Genomic DNA, 20,993 nt, shown 5'->3' on the forward strand with positions numbered 1-20,993 from the left:
AAAAATGTATTCCATATATGCTGCTATAGGATCATAGAAACTAGATTCTATCTACTGCCCCAACTCATTAACATTTGCTCTTGGTTGGAGATTGTCATATCCTCGCTCTAAAACATCCAACCATCTAAGGGCAGCCTTATCTTTTCTTCTTTAGGAGGAGGGAGAGTTTCCAAGAAATGTTTAGGGTCATGTAATTCATGTGATTTAATTTGAACATCTAATAATTCAATTTCATTTTCCAATCTTTCAACCACTAATCCAAGAAAACAATATTTATTCTCAGGTGTGAGTCAGCTGGATTTCAAGCTAGGAAACAATGATGTTAAAAAACTTTGATCAATATGAAATTTTGCTCTCTCATCCCTTAAAATCAATAGAAGTTCACTAGATAATGGATTTGCCACATGCCCTGTCATCGGTGATTGCCATCAACGTTTTGAAAACCAGATTCTTTGGCAGTGAAGTCGAAGCTCAGGATCTTGAACATTGGAGTCATCAGGTAGATGATTTCAGCCTTACATATGTGTCTGATCAGTGTCCACCATTAGCAACCAGATCTACAATTTGAATGATCTTTCCCGGAGAAGATCTGTCACCTCTTCACCAATAAGAAGAGCTGGCATAAGAAATTCGTTAATGCACTATGGGAGGATAGAGTAAGTCAAAATAAATCAATTGGCATGTCTCTGTTCGAGATTGTATATGGTATTGACACGGTATTCCCGACATCTCTCGTAGTCCCGGTTGTAAAACTTTTTCAAGAAGCTGGCAGTGAGGAAGATCATTTCCAGCGAAGAATAAGCCAAACGATCCATTTATAGCAGACGAGGGAGAAAGTTTTTCAGAATACCTTCAAGCTGCAAGAGAGAATTAAGAATATTTATGATCAGAAGGCAAAGGTGGACAAATTTCAGATTGAAGACATAGTGCTAAAGTGGGATGCTAGAAACGAGGATAAAGGCAAGTATGGCAAGTTCGAGAATCTGTGGAAGGGACCATAAAAAATTGCTGCATATCGGGGTGAAAATGCTTTTCTATTGAAATAAATGAATGGGGAAGATTTTCCAAGAGGGCCGGTCAATGGTTGGCTTCTGAAAAGGTATTATCTTTGAGAAATTTTCAGCTGTCACATTTTGGCATTGTACATACCATTTTATTTCTTTCATTGCAAAGTATGTAATGTCACCATTCATTCAGTTTGGGGCCCGAAGTGAAGGCTATAAAGCTGAATGTCTGATTTCAGTTTTTCATCATTTAATGTTCATTGTTTGAATCAGTTTCCAGTCTTTGTAATTGAGTCAGTTTTCAATCTTTGTAATTGAGTTAGTTTTGAGTCAAGAAATTTGTTTTAGTCTTCAGAAGTTATTGACTCCATCTTGCCCAATGGAAGAAGGCATGGATCTTATTTTCCAAAGATCTATGGTTCTTGGCACCTCCTAGGAGCTACCATCCACATTGGAGCCCATGTTAGTGTCAGTATCTTCATCCCTCCATCAGTGATCAATTTCTCTTTTTGCATGCATATTAGGTGTCCCATCCAATCAGCTGCATTCCATTAGGTCATGGATCAATTGATGGTAGTGGTTCATTGTCATTTTTCCTCATGGTAGTTACCTGCTAGCCTGTTTTCACATGTTTAGGTCATTTACTGTTATTTTATTTTATTCCATTTACCAAAATCATTTTTAGGGTTTTAGGTCTCACTAGCTCTAGGGTTTGTCACCATGGTCATCAAAAACCTAATAAAAGGTCAGCAGGCACATGAGGAGGTCTTATAAGTTCATAAGATCAAAATTTCAATGATGATATACTCAATAAGTGATTTTTACCTCAAAACTCTATTTTGGGGTGAAAACAGAGTTTTTAATTTTTACGTACAAGATTTATGTAATTTGAAATGTTTTCTATATGTAATAACTTCCAACTGCTACCCTTGCTGACCTTGCCAACTGCAACCACTACAGACAAAAGCAAAAGCATCAATGCATCAGTTTACCAAGTGACCAAGAAAAGTCAATTTAAATGAAAAACAAAGCTTATGTCAAAAAGTGACTTTGACATTAGAAAAGTGGGTTTGAATAAGTAAAAAATTAAAAGCCATCCATATATAAAGTCAAAGGAGTGTCATTCATCATTTCATTGTGAAAAAGACCATTGGAGAGCAAAAAATCACGATTTGGAGCAAAGAAGGTCAGAAACCCTGTTTTTCAAATAAACTTGCTTGGCGCTGTGCATCAGAGGCAGTGCGCTGCGCATCAGTGACTTTCTACTAGTGTTAAATTGCAGGGGCGCTGCGCATCAGGAGGGCACTGCGCATTGGGCCCAGTGCACTGCGCATCAGTCTAGAAGTTCCCAAATCATTCCAAATTGTTCAAATAACCCTCAAAATTATTGTATTTTTACTCTACAAGTAAGTTATCATCATCCTTGAGCTAAATTTGATCTCTTACCACTGTTCTTCATGAGTTTTGCATGTTAAAAGTTAAACCCTAGCTTGTCTCCACTATTTTCCATTTCATTGTTAAATTTCACTTCGTAATCACAATGCATATCATTAAAACTCTTTTCTCCCTTCCATTTGCCTAAAACACTCCATTTATCCCACTTTCCATATCCCACTCCCCTAAAACAACTCATTCCCTTCACCAAACCCTAAATCCATCACTAAACCCTAGTTTCTCAAAACTAATCCCTTCATCCCCCAACTCCATTTCCATTAGTAAAATCTCTTCATACTCATCATTCTTGTCCCCCCTCATTAACATTTTTCTACCATATCGTCACCACATTCCTTCCCTAAGACAAGCACCAAACACCATGGCAAGAAACCATGAGTCAAGCTATGAAGAATAAACACTAAGTGACAATTCAAGAGACATAAATGTATTGCCTAGGAGACCTCACAAGGGTGGGAAAATTATCAGAGATGAACCTATTAGCATTGCTGAACTCCTTGAGTGTCCTCTTGCCACCACTTGCTTCAGATACCAATCTTGCTTTGAGTTTTGTGAGATGGTTGAGAGGGTTAAGTATCAACATGAATTGGCAAGGCAATTTGTCATCAACATGGAGAACAATATGGTAAACCTTACTAGCATCAATTTCACTCTTTCACCAGCCATTATTTCAGAAGCAACTAGAATGCCGAATGTAGGGGAGAGGTGGAACAAGGGACAGAATATCAACAAATAGCATTATGAACCATACATTAAGGCCAAATATCATGGTAAATTCAGCAGGGTGTTTCCTTTCAAGTTCTTGGAGGACCGGTATGTTCCACTCATGAAACTCATCATCAAACATTTCACATGTGAAGGAAGGTTCTCCAGACTCTATGCCTATCATATCAGATTACTTATGCATTTCACCAGGGTTAGAATGATGATTATTCCATATTTCATGTACAAAAACATAGAGAGGATGACTGTGATTGCAAAGAGAAAACCACACCCACAACAGCTTAATAGTATTTATCACTTTGATGTCATCAATATTATTCTTGTGCATCAACTTACTCAGTTGGGAGTGCCATGGGACACCTTCATTGCCGATGATATCTTCAAGGGGCCTCAAATTTTTATAGATCCTCAAGAGGAAGGTGAACCTTCCGGGCAACAAAAAGAGCATGGAAGCAAAACTCAAGAGGCTCACATTCTTGTGTTTATAACTTATGAAAAAGGTACAAGACGACTTTTTGCAATTGCAAAACGAGTATTATCTCCAAGAGGGATGGAAGGGGTCTCGTTTCCTTCACCAGATCACAGGAAAGTTCTATCTTCACCTGGGGTGAAAGGGGCTTTGCCTTCTTCTCTAGGAAAACAAGTACTGGACAAAAGAAAGCAACCATTGCATGATGAAAGGAATTTTGAAGGCCAAAATAGGGATTTTGTTTTGATTGAGGAAGATGACAGTGATTTGGGCTCCCAAAGCTCAAGACTCAAGGATGTGGTCATCAAAGAGAAAGAAGTTGAGATCCAAGCCTTATCACTTGACCTTGAGAGGGCTAAGTGGATCATTAACTTCCTTAAGCAAGAAAACAAGAAACTTACCGACAAAAAAGAACTCATGGAGCTGCAAATCATCAAAGAAAACCGGCAAAGGTCCAAGAGGGCAAAGGGCAAGTTGACATCCATTGAACAAGAAGATGACCGGGAATATTTGTTGGAGAAGGTGAATATGCACTTGGAGAGTCTTCTTGATAAGGCTTAAAAAGAGAAGAACATGTTGCACCACATGGCTTATCACTATTTGGCCTAGAATAAAATTTGCAAGACAAGGATAAGAAGGCTAAAAGCTAAGCTAAAGAGAGACTTGAAAGCCAAAATGGAGCAAGATAAAGTTAAGATCTTGGCTGAAGCGTAAGCTTACCTCTTGCCAATTTTGAAGCAATTTTGAGAATTTTTTGTCATTTCACAAATTTTAATTGTAAAACACAGGAATTTTCCTCTTATGCACAGTGTAACTGGCGCTGCACATTGAGCTAGCTTGGAATTTTGACAAATGGCTTACATTTTTGGATTCCTCATGGAAAAATACTGAAACCCAGAAAGTTTCATGAAATTGGGGGGAGATCTGGGTCACCTAAAAGGCAAAGAACACCTAAAAATTCCCCTCTCTGCCACTTTTTGGACCCACAGGACATAGTCTTGGGAGAAGTGATTTTGGAATGGGAAAATGGACTCCAAATCCAAAACTCCTAGTTGTGCTAGGAAGTAGACAGACAGAGATTTCCAAAAAGCCATCTTGGAGCTAATTTGATGAAGGGGAAGGCCTTCAAACTTAGCCTTGAAGTGGCATTGTGAATCAGGAAAAATTTTGCCAATTTTGCTCAAAAACTCAGAATTTCGCGTAGTTTTCTACCAGTTTGACTTTTTCTTCTCTCATGGTAAAATTCATGAGGTAATATGATGTAACTTGATGTACTATGATGTAAAAATGATGAAAAATGACTTAAGGGGGGTAGATACGTTAGTTATAGGTGGTTTTGAGCTGAATGAATCAGTTTCCATAGTTTTAGAGGCAGGCTGTTCCACTGCCTATTTTTCAGTTCCTAGTTTAGATATTGTTGAAACAGCTCCATGACTCATGGATTCGACCCCTGATTGCTAGCATAGGTTGTTTGATACCTATATCTTGTACTTTCTTAGTCATTTGTCAAAGTTGGACTCTTGTGGATGCATTGAGCACTATTGTACATCACTTCTGCAGTTTGGTAACAAAATAAACCAGGGTTTTGCAACATTTTGTGGGATTCTTGTGGTAATGTGAATTAGCATTGTTTTCTTCTGCGTTATTCAGTTTATCTCATGTTTATATGTGCCATCATCTCTCTCTTTTTTCATAACTAAATGAATCAAGTGTAAAAGGTGGAATCCATTCGTGTGTCAGTGCTCTGCTTTGGGTTTATTTAGTTTTAAAATTGTTTTCTACTTTTTGAAGAGGACTCATGACATTTGCATGCCCTCTCCAACTCCTCACTAGTGTTTAGACTCACCATTACATTCATTTCAAAGTGCTAAAACACTTGCCTACCTCACCCCATAGAAACCTCTACAAATCTGTGTGGATTTCCCAGACCCAAAGCTGCCTTCCTCGTCTCATCCAGCAACCAACCATTAAAATCTATCAAAATCCTCTAAGCAAACATACCTAGCTTAAAATTAGTATTCATTTCAGTTATCTCAAGCCTTAGTTTCCATATTCTTTCTGAGATTGACAAGGAGGGAGCCTTCTCCTGACCTGTAGGGCTAGCTACCAGGTTAAGCGTGGTTCGATGTTACCCTAGACTTGCCTTTCTCAGCTTGATGTCAATCTAGGCTCTAACACCATCTTTAATTACATAGGTCTATGTGTGTAAAATCTTTGCATATGAGTTAAAAAAAAAAACTGGCTAAATGATATTACTTAATGGGACTATAAAGGACACAAAGATGAAAAGTAACCGTTGGTGTTTTCTGGACTAGAAGTATAATTAAATCACTGTAACGGAATTCTAAACAGGCTCAATGGCATATTCATTTAATAAAAGCATGAGAAAATATGTGCATCAGGGTTAGTTCCAAGCTAGAGCCGACTGAGGCCTGTTAGCGTGGAACAGCCCCTAATAGTGGCTATAGATATCAATATATGAAGAGGAAGGGATGTTCCAAGCCGAAGATGGCTGGGCCAACTATCCTATAATAAACCCCCAAAGAACCTTATTCTTATAGAAAATAAAATTACACAAATAAAAAGGTTACAAGAAAAGATTCTTTCATTAAAGGGAAAAAGGTAAACGAATGTAATTGATATATAAATAAATTAAGAAACACAATATCTTCCCCTCACTAAGTAATTGAAGTATTTATTATATGCATATTTAATTAAAGTAATAGGGAGAGAGTTTCTTCATGATATTCGAGCCATTTAAAGGTAAACGAATGTGTTGACACCTAATCTTCATGATTGGGGAATTTGTAAAATAGATAAATCAGGAATGTGAACAGTCATCGGAAGATGAACTGAACAATCACTCCTAATGTATAAAACAATAACATACCTATGGAATAAACACACGAATCAGTTTTTCTGAGTTTTCTGCCAAACTGGAGTTACTGCCTGGCCTGACATGGTATCAGAGCCAGTTCTAAAAATAGTTGTAACTCCCTTATCTCTGCCACTGCCTCTGTCCTGAAATGCTCTGCCTCCATTGCATTGCATTCACCTGATTACTCTGTCCTGAGCGCTGCTCTGTCCTAAGCGCTGCCTCTATCCTGCGTCTCAACGATGTTGATTCTCTGCGCATGAATGTGTCGGTTATACCTTGACTGGTTGCATCGAATGAATCATTACGCACTGAATCATTACGTCGAATCCCCGGCTCATGGTACCTGCGTGCCCACGCACTGAATCATTACGTTGAATCCCGCTGCGTTGAAACCCTCTCTGGTTAATCTAGAGCCGAACCATGTCAAGAGACGATTGCTTCTAGCATTCCAGATTCTGAGTATTGTCAAACACGATTCTGTAGCAGTCTCGCTCACCAAACCAAGAGCGTAAGTCGACGGGCGGTTTCTTTGCATCAACTTCCTAAAAATCTGTGTCGAGGTGAAGGGTGCATATAAGCGTTGAAGGACCATGTTTGACTGAATGTTGTGTATGGATGGTATGATATGAGTTCCACTGTTAATGGAAGTGCTCTTAACCAATTTGACACAAAGACGTATGGTAAACATTACAACTGGTTTGAGACTGTGTTGTGTTGACTGTGCTCAGTGCCTTTGAATTGGTCGTTCTTACTATGCATTGATCGAAAAATTGTTTACGCATAAGTGATTTTCGTTCTTACTATGCATTGATCGAAAAATTGTTTACGCATAAGTGATTTTCGTTCTTACTATGCATTGATTGAAAAATTGTTTATGCATAAGTGATTTTCGTTCTGGCCTGTTCCTTCTGAACATAATATTGAGATCATCCACGATCTGAATCTTCAACGACCACTGTATTTTGATCTTCATTTACAAAACAAGAAGTGTAATTTTAATAATCCTTCACATGGTGGAGAGGTTCGCAAAATTAAGGTGTTGATCTTCTCGAGAGAACTGTGTAAATTGCTTCGTCGGAACAACGGTGACAGAGATGGGGATATAAAGTCCTTTCCGTTGCAGAAATTGCAAGGCAGTGGAATGTTTGTGGGGCGTTCTCTACGTTCTTAGAGACCGTCATGATATGATATTCCAGAGGTAATTTCTTTGTCGTGATGGTATTAAACAAAATCCACTACTCTCACTTTGGGACAGAGGCCTGATTGATGTGTGAACTAGTGAAATGGGGATAATTCAATATGATAAGCTGCAGGCTTCATTAAAAATTTTCATATACTGAGATAGAGGAATACTCTGTTTGCTCAATACACAATTTGTATATTGATATGAATAGTTTATTTGTAATGAAGGTCTACAGTTATTTGTAATGTTGATACTTCTATCAAATATTAGAGGGATTTAAAAAAAAAATATAGTGCATAAGGCTGTAATGTAAGGAACTTTTTTTTATCAGCAGAAGTATTTTTTTTGCAGAATGCATTCAATCATCTCTATGGTAGGAATAGTTCTCACTGGCAAAGAGAACTATCCTGAATGGTCCCGGATGATAAAACACACCCTCATCTTCAATGAGTTGTGGAAAGGAGTGTGTGTCGGAGAAGGAGACAATGACCCAGTGCAGCCTACATCAGACAAAGAGCTCATCATTTGGGAAAACAAGAACATCAAAGCCTATGCATTAATCGCAGCATCTGTAAATGAAGAAGTAAGTCGCCATATTTCATCATATTCAACTGCCTTTAAAGCTTTACAAAAACTGAAAGAACTCTATGACTCACATTCTGCACTTGAAGTTGTTCAGCTCATGATTAAACTCTTCACTCTTGAACTGAAAAATAATGATCCTCTTCCTCTTGCATCTGAAGTAAAATCCATAATGCATGATATCAAATCCACTAAGGTTGAGCTGGATATCCCTCTTATTGCTTTTCTCAAGGCACTCTATCCTACTTACTCCAATTATCTTGAGTCTTTACAAGCAAATGGAAATCTTAAAGATATAACCTTTGACTCTCTTGTGAAAAAGTTTGTTGAAAGAGAGAAAGCCTTTAAAAAGAAGATAGTCCCTGAATCTTTTGAAGAGACTGTTTTCCTTGCTCATAAAGAAAAGCATCCTGCTCAAGATTCTACAAGAGGAAGAGGTGGATGAAGAGGAAGAGGAAGATATTTCAGAGGCAGGGGGGGCAGACATTCTCAAGGAGAAAAAGCAGATATGCATTGCATTCGCTGCAAACGAAATGGATCACATGATGCTTCTACATGCAAGCTACCATGGGACAAAATTGAGCAGAAAACAAACCAGCAGAAAGGTAAAACTGATGATACAGACAAAGGTAAAGCACCTGAATCCGCTCACTATATTGAGCCACAATGTAACATTGGAGTAAATGAAGATTTTTTTAATGCTTCACTTTCTTCTTCGAAAAATGATTGGTTGCTTGATTCAGGAGCAACCTGTCATATGACTCATAGGAAAGATTTTTTTGAAGATTTCACTGACAATGTTGATGGAGCAGTATACTTTGTAGATCAGTCAAAAATCAAGCCATCAGGGCTTGGCACAATCAGGCTTAAACTGCCTGGTCTTCCAGACTTTCTTCTGGATCATGTTCTATATCTCCCACAGCTCAAGAGAAACTTGTTGTTCTTGGTCCACATCCGCCAGCAAGGTAACTCCATTCATATGTTTGATGGCAAGCTTGAGGTAAGAAAAGCATCTGACCACTCACTTGTCATGAGGGGAATAGAAGAAGAAAGGCTTCTCAAACTGCAAGGAACCTCTGCTCATGCACAAAATTTCTCATATATTTCTCATCATGAAGAAGGTACACTTCCATCAAGTTTATTATGGCATGCTAGATTTTGACATTTAAACTATGACAGTCTCCGCTTATTGAAGAAAAATGGTGTTTCTGGTTTGCCTACAATTCCTAGGAAACATAAGCAATGTGATGCTTGCATTCTAGGAAAGCATAGCATATAGTCTTTTCATGATTCACATTCAAGAGCACATAGGAAGCTTGAACTCATTCATTCAGATTTATGTGGTCCAATGCATGTTCCCTCTGCAAATGGAAATAAATATATCATGACATTTATTGATGATTACACCAGAATGTGTTGGGTTTATTTATCGAATAACAAATCTAATGCTTTTCAAACATTCAAGAATTTTCATAAATGGATTGAAAATGAAGCACAATCTCATATTGGGTATATTCGCACTGATAATGGAAAAGAATATGCATCAAATGAATTTGAAAACTATCTTCGCCAACATGGGATCAAACATCAAACAACTGTATCTTATAATCCCCAACAGAATGGTGTAGCAGAAAGAATGAATAGAACAATTTTGAATATGGTACTATCCATGCTTTTCTTCAAAAATGTAAAGATAATGTTTTGGGCTAATGCTGTTCTATGTGCTGCATATATAAAGAATAGATGTCCATCTAATGCTATAAGAAACAAGACTCCTTATGAATTGTGGTATGGACATGTTCCTTTGGTAAAACATCTCAGGATCTTTGGTTCCACCTGTTATGCTTTGATACCAAAGGTACATAGAAACAAACTTGGTGCTAGAAGTCGTAAGTGTATTTTCCTGGGGTATTCAAACACCTCTAAAGCATACTGCCTCTATGATGAAGTAAATAAAAAGTTTGTTGTATCTATAGATGTCATTTTTCTGGAATCATCCAAATCTGACAATGTTGTTGAGCGGCAACTTGATCGCTTGGATAGATTCGCAAAAACAAAATCATTTCAAGAATTTGATAATCAGATTCCACATCTTGAAGGGGGGATTCCTATACTAGATCAACATGTGGAATCTTCTTCTGAAGAACAATCTCCCCTGTATGAAAACTCCAACAACGGATGATGCTTTAAGTGATGTAATTAATAGAATTGGGAGACTCAATCTTGATTCAGTCCCAACTCAATCAACAGAGCAGCTTGGACCATCTCAGAAAGGTCCCCCAAAGTGGCTGAAAAAGACACTTGAAAGTGTTCATCCTGATGAAATTGGAAAAACAGGAACCAGAAATTCAAACCGACAAAATGGAGGTGATGTAGATGACTCTAATTCACCTGTTGATATGGATGTTACTTATGATTGTGAATTGAACTTGTCTACAGATTTTGAACCAACTTCCTTCAAAGAAGCTGCTTCTCATGATGAATGGAAAGAAGCGATGAAAAAGGAGTATGATGCCCTCATAAAGAATGGCATTTGGAAGCTGGTTGATCCTCCATTTCAAACCAAACCAATTGGCTGCAAGTGGGTCTACAAGAACAAATACAAAGCTGATGGCTCACTTGACAAGCACAAAGCTAGGCTTGTGGCAAAAGGCTTTGCACAGAAGGAAGGGGTCGATTATGAGTAAACTTTTGCCCCCACAGCAAAATGGGCCACCATCTGGACACTCTGTGCACTAGCTGCTTAGAACGGTTGGAAAGCCCATCAAATGGATGTAAAAACTGCATTCTTGAATGGAGATCTAAAAGAGAATGTTTTTATGTCCCAGCCTGAAGGATTTGCTGTGAAAGGACATGAACATAAAGTATGCAAACTTGTGAAATCCTTGTATGGCCTCAAACAAGCACCGCGAGCCTGGTATGAAAAACTAACTGAGCATCTTCTGAAACTCAACTTCAATCATTTTGATCTTGATGATGCAACTTTATTTGTCAAGAAAGTTGGCAAAACAGTTGTGTATCTTGTGGTATATGTAGATGATCTTTTAATGACAGGGAACAATGAAAGCTACATTGCATCCATAAAGAAGGAATTAGGGAAAAGTTTTGAAATGACTGATTTGGGCTATGTTCATTACTATCTTGGCATTGAAGTAACCCAACATCCAAAATCCATATTTCTTTCTCAAAAGAAATACATTGGAGATTTGTTAAACAGATTTGGCATGACATAGTGCAATCCTCTTTCTAATCCAATGGAACAAAACTTAAAGCTCACATCTATTGAAGGAAAGGAATTTGAGGATGCAACAAAGTATAGACAGCTTGTAGGAAGTCTCATCTACCTCACTACTACCAGACCAGACATTTCATGTACTATTGGAATCCTCTCCAGGTTCATGCAAAACCCTTGTGAGGGACATTGGTTTGCTACAAAAAGAGTTCTAAGGTACTTGAAGGGAACTCAAGACCTTGGAATCAAGTATGCACAGATGGACGACTTCAACTTGATTGGATACTCTGATTCAGACTTTGATGGAAACAAAGAAACTGGGGTATCTACTTCAGGATATGCTATGAGTCTTGGATCAGGAGCTGTCTCCTGGAGATCACACAAACAATCAGTTCCAGCAGATTCCACAACTGAAGCAGAATACGTGGCAGCAGCTGAAGCAACGAAAGAAATTGTGTGGCTCAGGAAAATTCTTGAAGATTTGCAGGTAAAACAAGTACAATCAACTCCACTCATGATTGATAACACCTCTGCAATAAAGTTGGCCAAGAATCCAAAATTCCATGATCGAACAAAGCATATCAATACTAAATATCATCTGATTCGACATCATGTTGAGGCCAAAACAATCCATCTCCGTCATTGTTCCACAAATGAGCAAATTGCAGACATCTTCACCAAAGCACTTGGAAAGGAAAAGCTTGAACGATTCAGAATGATGCTTGGACTCACCAACATCCCTTCAGATTAAGGGGGGGAATGTTGATACCTAATCTTCATGATTGGGGAATTTGTAAAATAGATAAATCAACAATGTGAACAGTCATCAGAAGATGAACTGAACAATCACTCCTAATGTATATAACAATAACATACCTATGGAATAAACACATGAATCAGTTTTTCTGAGTTTTCTGCCAAACTGGAGTTACTGCCTGGCCTGACAGAATGTAATTGATATATAAATAAATTAAAAAACACAATATCTTCCCCTCACTAAATAATTGAAATATTTATTATATGCATATTTAATTAAAGTAATAGGGAGAGAGTTTCTTCATGATATTCGAGCCCTTTAAATATACGAGGAAAACGTTTATTGGAGAAATAATTTATAATAGTTTAATACTTTCAACAAAATCTTGTGCTCATGATTACATTCTTCAAGAGGAGGAAATTTAACAAAAGATCATTAAACCAAACAATTTTTCATTATACGCTGGTAGCGTTTAACAAATATATATAAAGTGTAATTGAAAGAAAAATTACGGAAATCAAGTTCCCAAACCCTAGGACCCTGGATTCCCTAAAGATCAAAAACTCAGGGGTTTCATCTCAGTTTTCAAAGAATTACTTCATATACACATATCCAGAATAAAAATAGAGCCCCACATTCATGACATGTATCGTGGGCAAGTCGTAGCTATTAAAAAACTATTACATTGATTTGTTCTCGATGGAACGCTGAGGCTTTTCCTATTATTCACCCGATTACTCTGGCCATAATTAGAAAAAACAACACTCTCTACAGAACTATAAGGCCTTAGGCCATGAAAGCTAAAAGACTATTCTATAAGCTGAGCGACAAGCACTAAAATAGAATGGCAAGTGCCAAGAACTTTGGAAGGCTTGGGTCATTTACGATGTCAGCCTGCAAACTCGACAACCGAAAGTGGATTCGTGAGGATTGGCCAGTCTCAAGAATGAACCAAGTCGCATGCCATATTGAAATGGAAAAGGAGAAAACCTGTAACAGAAAGTCGATTTAGGGTTAGAAAAATCGTTACAGTTTCTGAAAAATAATATATCTAAAAGAAAACGGGGCGGGGCACCTAAACATTATGAGTTTTGACTTAGAAATTCATAAACACCCTGCAATAGCCCCCAAAGAATTCATTGGTTAAACCAAGAAAACTTTATATGACTTCCTTATATCTATCTATGTACCTCGAAGAAAATTAGAGCTTGAAATTACCCTAATTCACAGAATTAATACAACCATGGTTTCAAAAGTGGGTTCACCACCAGGTCTTGTACTCCCAAGCAATAGGGAAACTCCATATGAAGGAAAGATTTGAGATAGGGTTTTTCTTTTAAACAATGAAAAGGAAACTAACCAGCAGCCACCAGCAAAAAGAGTCAATGCAAACATATGTAATGATGTATATATAGGAAATTTACCTGAACGCTGCATAGCTGCCAAAACCCCCATAAATAGGAAGCTGGTTTGCTGTTTCAATTTTCCTCCGAATGAAAATCGAAAATGGCTTGAGGCTGCGCCAAAAGTGAGCCAAGTAATTGCCATTGTAATTCCTCCTCCCATCACAACCCTCTAATTGCAACCCCAGGATTTTAGCCATCGGATTAGGCAATGTGTCGTTCAAGGACAGCAGCGTTGTGAGCTTTTGCGTTAGAATCGACAGTTGGACTTCGAACGACAGCTTGATTTCGAGAGGGCCCAAACGATCATAGTAAAAGCACCAAGTCTTATATCAAGTAATGAAATATGAATCGTCAACGTGTTAACCTGATAAGTGTACTATCCAAAGTTATCCCTCGTACCGAGTGATCATAAAACGTAATGTTTAATCAAGTTAATCATGTCGAAGCATGAATTGGAGTAAATCGAAATTATTATATTCTTCTCCCACAGTATAATAATTGCATATTATACTTTATAGTATCGAGCGTTTTGATAACTTTGATTAACATGAAAAGCATATAAACCATTATAACTGGATCTAACCTAAAGTTTCACCGTATGTTCAATTAAAAATTGTATTGAAACGAAGTACTCGTGGCGCTAGCTCTGAGTAGTTACAATATATGAGTAAAATAAAAATAAAAATTAGCATGTTGAGATTAGGGAGATGTTACAGTTTGTATTACACCCGGCACCAAAAATGAGGAAAGAGGTGGTGGAGGATGGAGACGACATGAGAACAAGGTGAAATTAATGAACATCTCAAGCGAATCCATTGTACTCACCTTCAAGCATGGTAAAATAGGCAGGGCTAATAACACATGGGTGGTCGATATTTTAAAGGGGAAGAGAATGAGAATAATGATCGGTGTCTCATTACATGCCAACTCTGGTTGATGGCACCTTCAATAATGTTATGTGGAGGCTGCTCAAGCTAGATGGTATCTATTACTTCGTTCTTTGAGATGGAATCTATTACTTGGTTCTTTGGGATGGAATCTAGGGAGAAAGAACAGACATTGCTTTGCATTCCAAATAGGGGAATATGTGTAAGCACACGATCGACGATAAAATGTGTCAGTTGCTTGATAAACAAACAAACACTGTCAGAGTCCTTATGCGGGCCTTGGGCAAACGTGATAGAGCCTTGGTGCTCTGGGAGCATGGCATGTAATGGAAAATACTTGATAAACAAACAAACACTGTGAGAGCCCTTATGCGGGCCTCGGGCAAACGTGATAGAGCCTTGGTGCTCTGGGAGCATAGCATGTAATGGAGAATATTATAGTATATTAAATGCAATGTTTCACTGGTATTTTAGGCGTTTACTCATGGATATATAGGTGCGGGGACTTTGAAGCTTTCTCCCTTTTCAGTTTTTTTGAGATCCAAACTATAAATTTAGACAATAAGCCTACTATAGATTGAAACTAACATGGATGTACTACTGCTAAGCATAGCTTTCAACAATAATTTTAATATTTCAATAGAAATCAATCATTGCTATAAAAATAAAAATAAAACATGTGATCTAATTAATTTTTAATGATTTTGAACTATTAATTAACTATAGTTTTTATTTAATAATAACATAAATGTAAATAATAATATTAATATTCAAATTAAAGCTATTACTAATAAGTAATAACACTTAACTAATATTAATATTATAAATATGACTATTAAACTTAATAATTTTATTATTTAATTAATATTATTAAAAATAACATTTATAATATAAATATTATCAATAATATTTAATTAACTAAATAAGTAATTTTAAGATCTCTTTTTCCTCTAATTAGCTAACTAAAAATTCTGGTTCATAAGAAATAAATAATAGTTATATTAGTAACCTTGGTAACATATTTCACTTTTCTCCCCTTTTTAACAAGTTTAACTTTTGAGATTTCTTTCACTATTTTAAAACATTTTACCCTAAACAAAATTTTCTCTTCTTCCTCTTCAATCAGTCACAATCAATAACTTGGTTCTCTTGTTCCTCTTCAATCACTCACATCAATAACTTGGTTCCCCACTCTTGTTGTCCTTAATGGGTGGTTCATCCACCCCACATAGTCATTTCAATCAAAATACATAAATTTTAGAAAAAACAAACTCACAACATGATTTATTATTTTTTATTGAATAAACATTATATTTTATTATAATTATTATTTGGATTTAATGATTCATTTTAACAACGCTACAACATTTCTCCCTTCAGGACTATTATTTGAACTAAGAATTAACAGTATTTTGGGACACACCCCAATTATTAAAAATCAACTTCATAAATATAAATAGATTAAATAATAATGATATATTGAACTGGATACATAAAAATATAAAATATTTTATGGTACTTTTGTTTTGTTTAAGTCCCCACTCTTTAATCTACTCTAAGATGATGGGGTTATCCGAAATTTATTTAAATTTTAAGATTATGAGATAATTATTATGGCCCTTAAAGTCTCATTATCTTATGCCATGTTAGCAACCATACATTTCAAACATGGCTAAGTTGTGGTATCTCAATTGCCACATGTCACCACCACATTATGCTATCCCATTTGATATGTGGTTGACATGTGACAATTCAACACCGATGAGTCCTCACCACATTTCAATGCCTCTGTAGGACTATCACTTTAGCTATATAATTCCATTTGGACCCAAAAAAATGTTAAAATTCCATCTTTCCACAAGAAACACAAAAATTGGATTAATAGGTTTTATATGCAAATTCTTTTCAAATATGGGAAAAAAATAGCAGAAATGAAAGCTAACATATTCTAAATCTTTATTCATCAGTATTTTTTTTATAATTATGAGAAAGATTGTGCTACCAAAAAAAAGTTAGCTAATGGATTCCAAACCCTCTACTATTTGGATTCTATCCATTGACAAGGAAATTCTCTTACATGTGACGTGGTTAAATAACATATTGTTTTCACCGACTAGGGAAGTTAAATTGGTGATCATTTTGTTATGAAGTATTATGTAAAACCATGATATTCAAGGTTCGAATCCTATGTTTGGAAAAAAACTAACATATTTTATTCCATATTTTATCATTTGACTCTAGGCTTTTTTAAAAATGCCCCTTTTTACATAGAGCTATATTTTCAGATCTCAAGCCCCAATACATCACTCACATGTTGTATTTCCCATGTAGGTGCCATATTGATCACCATAAGATATCTTCTATATTAGAATTCTAAGTAATTACACGATATTAACATTCCACATTTGCATGCCATGTCAACCTTCGAGATCACCAAAAGATTAAGACTTTTTAACATGGAATCCACATCATATTTCTTAATTGGAATCCTGATCTAAGTTTCTCAATAAAGTCTACATGTTAGAACTTCTATATATCTAGGCTTCCACTAGCCACATAGTTTATATGCCTACACTTCAACGCTTAGTAGATTTTGGACTTTGGAAGCTAATATATTTTGGGTGCTTTCAAACTCCCTCACTTGATCGATTTTGATATCTAGGTTTTGGTACTTCACAAGATTTGACCATTACTGCTTAACATATTCTAGATGCCTATGGACGTCCTCACTTGAGATGTTTCGATGACAGTTGATAGAATTTGGATCATCCAAATATTCTAAATTACCACACATTATCTCCTTTTATATATGCCCTTGGTCGCATCCTTTTCTAGTCCATATGACTAGAGGATAATGAGAAAGCATTCAATCCACGAATTTCCAAAATGAGAAATTTTCGGCTAAGTTTTTGGGTCTATTTCAAATGAATTAAATTGATTCCAAGTAGGAAAATAATTTCCTAGAAAAAATCATAAATATTTAGAAATCATCGATAGGCTCTAGAGGAATCCAAAAGCACTGCCACAATCCAACAATCCTCAACAGCCTCTAGAGGAAACCAAAACACTGCCCACAATCCAGTCATTGTCAACTAATATTTGAGAAATTACAAAAAAGGAAAACAAAAATTTACAACTAGTACAAATAATATAAATACCAATTTATACTCAAATTATCATACCAAAAATATAAAAAACTTGTAATGTTATACTAATACCTTGATTCTTATTTCTTCAATTTTAATTATATATTTTATTATACAGAGAATAAAATATACAATTATAACATACACATTTTTTGTTTTAGCATGTAACATATTTGACAAGTTGAAGAATTCAAATTATAACCCAAATATTTTTGGCTTTATTTACCCATAGCATACAATTATAACATACACATTTTTTGTTTTAGCATGTAACATATTTGACAAGTTGAAGAATTCAAATTATAACCCAAATATTTTTTGCTTTATTTACCCATAGCATACTGAGAATATAATGAAGTGACAAAGGTAGAAATACAAACTTATAGGGTTAGAAAACGTTAAGAGATTGAATGATTTCTACCTAATCATACGTATTTCTTCTATATAAATACCCCCTAGCTAGGCTATGATATGATAATCAATGAAAAGTACAAAAGATAATTTTAATTTTTAGTTTACAAGAAATTTAACTAAGATAACTTCCACTATTATGCTTTATAAAGGATATAGTAGCTACATACACCCACATTATATGCATCATACACCCACATTATGTGTATCTCATATCACATGAGAAATTCCCTATTTTAATCTCAATCCCTAAGAAATATCTTCATCTTGTCCTTTTTACAGATAACATAAAAGGTTATAAGTGATTTAAAAAAACTTTTTATAAATTTCCTTGGTTTTCTGCTTTACAAAAAATTTAACACATAAAAAGTTATAAGTGATTTAAACAAACTTCTTATAAATTTCCTTGGTTTTCTAATTTACAAGCAATTTAACTAAAATAACTTCCACTACTGTACTTTATAAAAGATATAGTAGCCAAATACAAGATGTAATAGCTACATACAACGACATTATATGCATCGTGCAACACATTATGTGCATCTCACATCACATGAAGAATTCCCTATTTTCATCTCAATCCCTAAGAAATTTCTTCATCTTCTTCTTTTTACAAATGACATAAAAGGTTATAAGTGATTTTAAAAAACTTCTTATAAATTTCCTTGGTTTCCTAGTTTATATGTATACTCCTAGCAGTTCACTTTATTTTATTCTCCTCTATAAACCTTCTCTTTTCTTCCTTTTTCCATCATGTTTTGTATTATTTGAATTTTAAATGTATTTGCAGTAACAAGTAGTTCACCGATTATTTGTTTTTGTTCTAAGAATGTATAGTAGGTACCTTGCTCAAGTATAATAGTGACGGCTTGACCATGAGAATTCATTTTTTCCTCTAATTATACTTTTAATAATACGAACATGATTAATAATGATACAGAGGTAGAATAAAAAAATTCCTTCGACCTTCTCACTTTTCCTCCCTTTTGGTATCATAGCTGTTACGGGTCTTAATACTTTGTTGGCCATGATCATCATTATTTTATTGACTACAAACTAAAATATTTATATTATTTAAAATATCATATTATATTTATTTCATGGTTATTACTATAATTAAAAATAAAAATATCCATAAGTAATTTTGAGAAATTTAATGAATAAAAAAGATAATTAGAGATATTGCATTCATTTTATATATATATATATATATATATATATATATATATTATAGTTTCTATTATTTTTATTATATAAATTTCTTATATATATATATAGTTTCTATTATTTTTATTATATAAATTTTTAACAAATTAATAGGTTTTACTATTCTTATTATATTTTTTTCTTGACATATACTAAACTATATCTTTCTATTTCCACTATAATATTTTTTCTCTCACACACACACACACAGATATATATATATATATATATATATATATATATATATATATATATATATATATATATAACACTAGTAAATGTTAAGAACTACAATCTAAACAAAGAAATGGTTTGATAATATTGAAACCCTTTTACATAATATTGAAGAAAAGCCTCATAATTATAAGGGCATAATGATTTCTATAATCTTAATAATATAAAAAGTAAATATTATAAATTGTTAAAAAAATTGGATGCACAAAAAGAACATATTCTCCACAATTTTATAAATTTTTATAATAAATTCCATCATTCAAATACTCAAAAAAACATATGCGTTATTATTTCTTTTAAAGTAACAAACCACTATTTAAAAAAATCCAAATTCATATAAATATACACGAATTCTATAAATTAATGTTATGTATTCAATTTTCACTCATCTTATTACACCATATTACCATATTGAAATCCCTCTCATAAAACTATCTCTAATTATTTCTCTCAATAAATTATTACTTTTACAAATTAGTATTTGGAAAACAAAATATCATCCTCTTACATAAAACCTAAAACAAATACCCTAATAACAAAAGTTTCTTAAAACCCTAAAATATAAATGTATTTTCATGAAAAGGAAACAAAATATCCGAATCAAAGTCAAAATTTATAACTTTTTGCAACCTTTTTCTTCGTGAAAAACTTATTATTTGTACAGTTGCAAGATATAACGAGTTTGGTAAATGCTTTAACTCTAATATTTTTAAAACCCAAAATTAAAACAACTGGTATAATATTAATTTTATAACTGAAAAATAATTTATTTGTTGAATTAATTTAAATATATTTTTTAACGTTGTGATTAGTTGTGTCCGCTCTAGTCTTACTAAGTCATGATTGTCGGCTTGTAGCGTGAGATGGTACTACTCACTCCAGTGTTCGTGCACGATGGTAAAAGATTATTTAGATATTTTATTTACACCATAGAACCACATGATTATTACCAGCACCGCTATCTTATTACTGCTGGTTAATGTAAACTTTTACCAGGGCTTGTTAACTTAATTTATACTTAAGTGTATGGTAAACACTATATTGAAAAAAAACATAAAAATAAATACATTACAATTAAAATAATGGTAATTTTAGTTAACATATTTGTGAATTAGCTTTAAAATACATTGATAGAATTTCTATCAGATTGTCACAAAATGAAATCAAAAGTTATAAATGAGTTATAAATGGAATCAACTTTATTATGATAAGTATATTTATCATTAAATACTTAAAATCATAAACTGAAATGAATTAAACATTATTTATAATCAAATCAACTTAAAAGAAAAAAAAAAAAAACTTTTAAATAGAATTTCATATAATTTTCGTGTAATACTATGGTGTAATGATGGGCAAAATTACTATTACACACTATTTAAATTACATTTTTAAGAGACTTCCCAAATTCTCCTATTAAATG

At 34.5% G+C, this 20,993-nt stretch overlaps 1 long non-coding RNA gene across 1 annotated transcript; it reads right to left on the bottom strand.

The window, feature by feature from the left end:
* Positions 1-12,748: 12,748 nt before the first annotated feature.
* Positions 12,749-13,883, bottom strand: LOC149235206 (uncharacterized). The gene is made up of 2 exons (XR_016245872.1): positions 13,705-13,883; positions 12,749-13,270 (listed from the first exon to the last, which is right to left on the bottom strand). It is a non-coding gene; the product is annotated as an uncharacterized LOC149235206 (long non-coding RNA).
* Positions 13,884-20,993: the final 7,110 nt, after the last annotated feature.

This window comes from Pinus tabuliformis, chromosome 8 (assembly GCF_031772625.1).
Source record: "Pinus tabuliformis cultivar Carrire ecotype Pingquan chromosome 8, CPIR1, whole genome shotgun sequence".
Lineage (NCBI taxonomy): Eukaryota > Viridiplantae > Streptophyta > Pinopsida > Pinales > Pinaceae > Pinus > Pinus tabuliformis.